Here is an 8,057-nt window from a genome sequence, read left to right on the forward strand (position 1 = left end):
ATTCACCTGTGACCCATTTTTGGGCTCAAAAAGCTTATTGAATCTTCAGAAATATCTGAGAGATTAGCTTTATAATGAGTGCGTGAGGATGTGGCCTATAAGGAAAGGCTGAACAGAACAAAATGGATTAAGGGAGAACTAATAAAGTTTTTAAAATCTTATAAGAGATACAAAAGGACATTACCATTTAACAATGATATCAGAGAATAAGACTTGTAAAAAAAGTCATTTTCAGGATAGCATTGAAAAAAATCTTAAATTGGTATGTGGAACAAAAGTACTGTAAATCTTTTCAGGTTTGATGGATGGAATGTGTTCAGTAATACAGTATCATTTGGATAGAACTAATGGCTAGTTATAATTAACTTCAACTGACTAGCCCATGAAAAGCTCTTGATTATCAGATGTAATTCATATCCATTTCAGCCCTGATAAGCCCTGATTTCATGTGAAAGCAAATTACAACAAGGCTGAATTTGAAATTGAGTAATGTACAATAGCAGCATAGAGTAAAGGAGTATTCAGGATATCCAGGTGTTATTCCTGTGTTTTTACTTTGACATGCATCATTACGTGAGTGCATATAAATTAATTTGATTAAGTATAGTGCAAAATGATGTTTGACTAACATTTGTTTTTCAGATGTTGTCAGAAATCTTGCTCTGCACACGTAATTCTTGGTATTCTCTACAGATTATCATTGCAGTTCCCTACCAATTTTCTTATGTATTTTGAAATGTTAACATACAGACAGATTTAAAGATTAACCTGAAATGTACAGTCCTTGTGAAGGATGTTTGTGATGAGTGTAACAGACTAAAGAAACAAGCTTATAAAAGTGGATAATGATATGTATAATTTTGGAAAGCCTTCTGTACTGTATTTATCCCTAAAAGGAGAAAAACTCATGAGAAAGAAAAATTGTATTTCTGCTATAGTGTAAATTAGATCCTTCACTGTATCACTGGAGAATTTAGGGGTGATTTCCTTTAGTACAGTGAAATAGTAACCCAGACATTTTCCTTGTTTAAATTTAATCTGTGGCTATTTCAAGCACAAACTATGGGTAAACACTGCCATCTGGTGATAAAAAATATAATCCTACTGACACCATGACTTTCTTCTTGTTTTAAATTGTTCTTAGCTCAGCTAATATCCCTTAAATGTCAACTTCAGGCTGTCACACTACACAATTTGCTACTGCCTCTTACTTTTGTTTCACACTTTAGTGAGTAGCAAATATTAAGATGAAGGTTCCCTACTAAACATTAAATTAGGATTTGACCATTGAACTTTCTTTCCTTACGTGCGCTTAACAAATATGGGATCTAACATGTAGTAGTCAGAACTATTAGCGGTTTTTCAAACAGCAAGTCTTTGTTGTACTCTAAGTATGGTAGAAAGAGTGACCTGAACAAGCAGTGACTGATGTTGTTGTTGTTAACTCTAGCTCTCTCTGCCAATCTGTCTATTTAATTAGATCTTTGGCTCTATATAATATAGTTGTTTTATTATAGTGGCACCTTTTCAATAGACATGATACATTTTAAGGGCTACATGGTGGTACAGTGGTTAGCAATGCTTAAAAGTTAACTTAAAACTTAAAATCACCCTATATGACTGAGTCCATATTTTCTTTTTGAATAGTCGTCCATAGTTTTAGGCTTTAGCAACAAAAGGCTGTGTCCCCCAAAGAGTGTAAATAACCAGTGGGATCACATAATAAACCATAAAAAGCTAAGCATAGTTTGCAAAGATGAAAGTGCATTAACAAGATATAAGCTAGTTATTTGGGGGACCAAGCCATGTGCAGCCTTGAATGTAATCATGAATTTAAAATCAACTCTATACCTGAGAAGAAACCAGTGCATAGACTATAAGACAGGAGTGATGTGATGAATATATAGATATAAGATCACTTTATATACAATTTTGTGCATTATAATTTGTCTTTTCGCATATCCCAGCTTGCTCTCCATGAGACACACAGGCACACAGACGGGGAGAGAAAAGCTTGGGTTTGGAGCACAGGGTCAGCCATTAATACGGCGCCCCTGGAGCAGATATGAATTCAAAGTCTATAGCATCAGCATGCCACAGTGGCAATCACTGTAAAATCCTGTCTCAGAAGAATGAGTGCTAGAAAACATATACTGTACTTAGAGTTCTCAGAACTGTCTTTTTAAATAGACCTTCAAGCCAGCAGGCTGTCTGCATTGAAGGTTCAGCAATAAATGCAGCACATCAGCCAAGAGATCTACAGTATGGCAAAGATTTGACCTATGTATATCCAAGAGCAAAATAGGGAAGATCTTTTAAGGTGAATTTACCTCAGTCAGCTAGAAAAAATACTCAAATAGAGATCAAACCCGAGCAAAACAACATCTGCTGGTCAGGTGCTTCATGTTAAGCAGAGGATTGGAATAAGCCCAAAATAATTCTCTGGGTTAGCTGCTAAAATACAATATGGAATTTTCTTTACAATTTTTTTAATATCAGGAGGTAACCGAATCCTTGATGATCAAATGAATTCCTTTTTTTTCCTAAGGAATATTTTGATGTCTTACTGTGCTGTGTTTTAAAATACTAATATGAAGCAAATATAAACAAAGGTTTACTGATGACTTAAGCTGTATTCTGTGTTTAGTTATTCTGATGGATTCCTAGAATGATAATTTGTGCTTCCAATGCTTTCATTAGGCATGTAATAAACTGCCGTAATTGCAGTTATCTGAATACACCATGATTTAAATGCAGTTCTATGGTATTACATAAGCAGTCATTGTTGCTTTAACTGTCAAGTGTATATGTTTTTGACAAACACTGCTTTATTACCGTTACCTGAAGTTTAAAAATATTATAAATAAATTTAAAATTGTAAAATAATATTTGTAAATAAATCTCCAATAAACAGTATATATTCAATGTCTCATTTAGTAAAATTATCCTCTCAGTGTATGACAAAGGTATTTATAACCTGGATGTTACCAGCTTAAAATCATGCTATGTTACTTGATCACAACTTCTACAGTATGTGGGCTCCCAGTACACACATATGTGGCAGGGGCTGACAGGCTGGGTAAAACACATACTGTATCGGAGTATCGATGAGAGTGCAGGCATCAGGCACAGGATTTGCTGCAGTGAAATCACAATTTTCATTTTTTCGAGTTGGTGTCTATCCATAGTGTTAGAAAGCTTGAGATCTCCAAGCAGACCACACTTTTGTGGAAAGTAGCAACAGGAGCGTTACCGGAGCATAAAGGCACAAACTTCCAGATTCAGAGACAGTTTGTTCCCACAAGCTGTCAGATTACTGAACTCTGCATCTACCACTGGCTCACACTGGTGTTTTTTTTTCTAAGATGTATGTTATTTAACTTGTTGTTGTTGCTGCCGCTGTTCTGTGTTTATGTTTTTTGGTGTTTCCTTAATGTCTTTGTATTGGAGCATACATGCAAATAAGGCATTTTATTGCACTTGTGCATATCACAATAAACTGAACTGAACTATATATCAATTACACAGAAAGCAACATTATGTGTCTAATTTGCTGTTGCTGTTCTAACATAAGGCTTTTGTGCTTGTGCTAAGTTCAGAAATAGCATTCTGCAACATGCTTAATGTAAATACTGTATGTGCTAAGCCTAAGGTGACCAGCCATAGCTATTTGATTTAATGTGCTTAGCTTTAAGTTCATATGTACAGTATCTGAACTGAAAAAAATAAAGTGGTGACACGTTGTAATGCAATAGACACATGATCTACAGTAAGTTTATTGTACAAGAATGATAGAGCTTTCTACTACTTTGTTTGATGTTTCATTAAATAAACTATACAGTGCATGGAAGCTCATACATTTGTCTTTACTATAATAATTATTACATTTGAGAACACAGTCAGCCTATTTTCGACACCAAATACTGTGGTAGGTTCATTTTTGTTTTGGTTTCTGAGAGACTGTATTTACATGGTAGCCAAATTATTTGCAGCTTCCTTATGCTATAAACATGACACATTGTAATGAGAGGAGACATTACTGGAAATTTCCACTGTGGCAGCACCACAGTTACAAACTTACATTAGGCACAACATGCGGATGTTGGAAACGTTGAAATCTAGACAGGGGTGATGCAATGGTGTAATTATGGAGCTTTTGTGTATTTTGAGTATTTGTGTATTTGAGAAAAGACCCTCTCAAATGCTTTTTTTTTCTGCCTTTAGGTTAAAAACCCTTAGTAGATTAACTGTATGTACTCTTTCTCGTTTGGTCACCAAGGTTTCCTGTAGTTATGGAAAGGTATATTGTTATGAATGTTTGAGACTGTATTTGCTAAAGGCTAAAGCCAAGCTATAGAAAACTCCTAACTTCTTTAATGTGAACTTGCCGTTTGGCAGAACGATAGGGGCCAGTGCAATGAGGGTGTATCAAAAAAAGACATTCTTAGGAAAGCCATCAGCAAACATATTGTGCTGACATTAAGTGTGTTGCTGTTTGAAGACGTCCCTGTCACAATTAAGCATAATTAATGTAGCTTCACACCTGACATCGTCATAATGATAGGCTACTAGAAGTGATTCAAACGTTCAGCATTCGTTGGTGTATCTACTGATTAATTCATTTGTTAAACCAAGACTTTTCTTTTGAAATTGTGAAATGGTTTTACAGTGTGTAGGAGAAATATGAAGGGCCTGGTTGTGGTTTGAAGCTTGGTTTTATAGCACAATTAAACTTTCTTTGAGGGAATAGGATTATATGTGGATTTACCTTTTACATCCTTGTGCTTTGTCAACACCATCCCTTCTTATAAAATCAGACACAGGCCTGTGCATCACATTCAAAGAGATTAGTTCAAATGGGCAGTTGTTTTCCATGGTTTCAACAGCTTTTTGGAAATACCTCAAATCTACTTTGACTTCCTGTTCAAGAATAACTCTCTTAAAGGATATTTTTTCTAAGACGGCTAAGGCATGCAATGATACTTCAATGAAAACAATGTGGCATTAAAAATCTTTTTTAAAGTATTAACACAATAAAACACTGACAGAGAAAGATTTTATGTTGCACTGTGCTGAAGTCATTCACAGAAGTATAATATGTAATATGCAAGTACTGTATGGGTCATACAGAGATTCTGTATATAATGAGGCAAGTTGGCATATCTGAAATACAATCACTGTGAGAGGAAAGCTACTTTTTTAGTGGGAACATATAGTCTATAAAAGCCTGAAAGAATAAATCAGACCTATTCAGGGAGTGCAACATTCTGCAATACAGGCAGTTTAGTACAGCTCAATTGTTCCCCACCCTGGTCTTGAAGTACCCCAGTGTATTCTGATTTTAATTTTAATTGAGCTTTTTGGACTTTTTAACAGTTTTTAACTGTGTTTCAGAGCCACCCAATTATTTAAACTTACCCATTTATTTAAACTTCATGTTTAGTATTGAAAGCAATTTGGCTTTCATAAATTTTGGGTGTGTATTATAGGAATATTAATTACAATGTGTTGCCCATAATTAACAATGAGGAGCAATTCAGGTTTATTGGACAGGGCAGACTGAGCAGAATTATTTTTACTAATTTTCCTGGCAACAATATATCAAAATATATCCTGGCACAATATTTGTAAGACCAAAGACTAAGGGTAGACCAGATTCAAAGGTCTAATCAAGCTAATAATTCAATAAATGAATTTAAGAAACCCAAATATTTTAAATTTCAGTTGGAATGAAAAACTGAAAAGTCCATACCAGGGTTGGGAAACAGCGACATACTGTAACAACTGATGTCTACTGGTTTCAGGGTTTTTTTTAGGAAGTAAGGAATCAACAGCTCTCAGTCTCAGTGGACATTGTCTGAAGAAAAGAGGCATTCAAGTACAATTTACCCAGCAAAACACTATAAGTGTTGTCCTGTCAATTTGATTGAAGAAAGCCAAAATCTTCTCTCACTGTGGTTTGAATAAAGCTATTCACACCATAATCAAACACAAACTAAAGCATTTTTAAGGTACAATTGTGGTCAGCTTACTGGTACTTATTTGGCAAGATGAGGGTGTTACCATGACAACACTCTCTATTATTGAATTCTCTGGCTATTGGCTATGTGTCTGGGAGTAGGGGGATACCTGAGAGACAGCAATCAAATCCTGGATAAGGAGTACAGCCTGGGCCTGCCTAGTTGGCAAAGCTGTAGAGTCTACCGTCCAACTTTTAATACCTGATCTAAACTGTCCACCCTTTCAGCATTATATCATACAAGAGTCAATGACTGTGCTGGGTTAAGAGAGAATAACAGCTGTATTACAATGTACTTTTTTGTGTGCAGATGTTTTTTTCTGATTGAAATGCATATTTACCAAGTGGCTTCTAGCAGAACAAAAAACAGTTCATAATCTGCAAGGTCAACAAACTGCTCAAATCCAATTATACCATTTTTTAAATCTTTTATACTACTTCCTATACAATGTAAAATAATTTTAAAGAATACACCACTACAAGACATGGGTTAAAATATAAGGAATGATTTTGAGGAAATAGGTTTTGAAAGCTGAACTGTGACATTATACTGTTTACAGTAAATAACTGACTTGCACTTTCATGTCAAATCATCTTGCTCAAAATAGATTACAATACTGTATGTCTTAATTATAAGATTATTTTATAAATTAATATAAGTGTGGTTTCCCATTTCAGGAAATCAACAGAAAAGTATTTTTTAAGAAAAATAAGATCTGAGATAAATTAAATAAGACAAGTATTGTACAGACAAAATATTCAGTTTGGTAGTCATCCACCTACTGTAAATGTACAGTATAATAAATAAATTCTATAGAAAAGCAATGCCAATATTTAAGTAGTCATAGACAGTTTTACCCTAAGACATGTAATGATTCTTTTTCCCAAACAAATATTATTGATCTAATTCATGCTATGCATCTTCATTGAAATTTAATCCCCAATAAAATGAACTCATGTCTGATTTTTTTATGTATTCCACAGAAGTATCACCTGGGTCACATTGACTCATTATCCTTTCTGACCATCCCCTCAGACAGAATTTCACCTAGAACATGATGGTTCAGCACATCATCCCTAAATGACCATACTGTATAACAATAAGGATCCCTTATTTCTCTTGCAACTGTCTAGGATGAACCTAAGGCAAAACAAATGTGTTGCTTACATTTCACACTGAAGTCAAATTATTTGATCAACAGAGACAAGAAGAGGAAGTTCGGGTCACATGCAGTATCTAGAGCTGGATCATAAACAAGATGCAAATTATTCTAACTGTAAGCTCTTAGCAGGCGTTAAGGCAAAGCTTGCACTAGAAATATAAAAATGACAAGTAGAGGCTAAGTGCGTGCTGAACAGCAGAAAGAATTAAAATACATTCAGCAGTTTTTCAGCATGAACTTAACCTCGACCTTTGCAGCTCCCAATTCAAACCTCAAAGAAAAATTACTCTTTCTTAATAAATACTGTATAAGCCATATGAGTATGACACTACACAATTTTCAAATGTCATTATATAATGAAATACTGTATATTGGTAATGGAAATGTTTTCCCAGTGTAATAAAAACATTATAATTTAAAAGACAGCCTTAGGAAACTATTGCAATATCAGTTCCTGTTTGTATTTTGCTAGGAAGAGAATGATTCATTACACCTTTTGTAGTCGTGACCACACCAGACCTCAAGAATGTTCCGAAGGCCTAATTTATTGCTGGTCTTGTTTGTGTGTGCAGAGATGTCAGCACTGCACACTGTGTTACTTTATTATTAGATCCTCTTCCTATCTGTCATGGAGCTCAAATCCATTTTAATGTCAGCTCTCTGAAGCTCCTATATCTTTTAAATCTGTTTGTACTATTTATTAATTTCTGCAAACGTTTGATAAAAATACGTAGTCTATCAATAAATGGGTGGGGAAATGAAGAGAACAGTATCTGAAAAACGAATCCATCAATATCTCAACAGCTACGAAGCACAGGCTGCTTTTGTATCCAAAAGCTTTGCTTCCGTGGTTTATGTAACACACCTCTCACTAC

The sequence above is a fragment of the Lepisosteus platostomus genome, chromosome 2 (assembly GCF_059453375.1).
Source record: "Lepisosteus platostomus isolate fLepPlt1 chromosome 2, fLepPlt1.hap1, whole genome shotgun sequence".
Taxonomy (NCBI): Eukaryota; Metazoa; Chordata; class Actinopteri; order Semionotiformes; family Lepisosteidae; genus Lepisosteus; species Lepisosteus platostomus.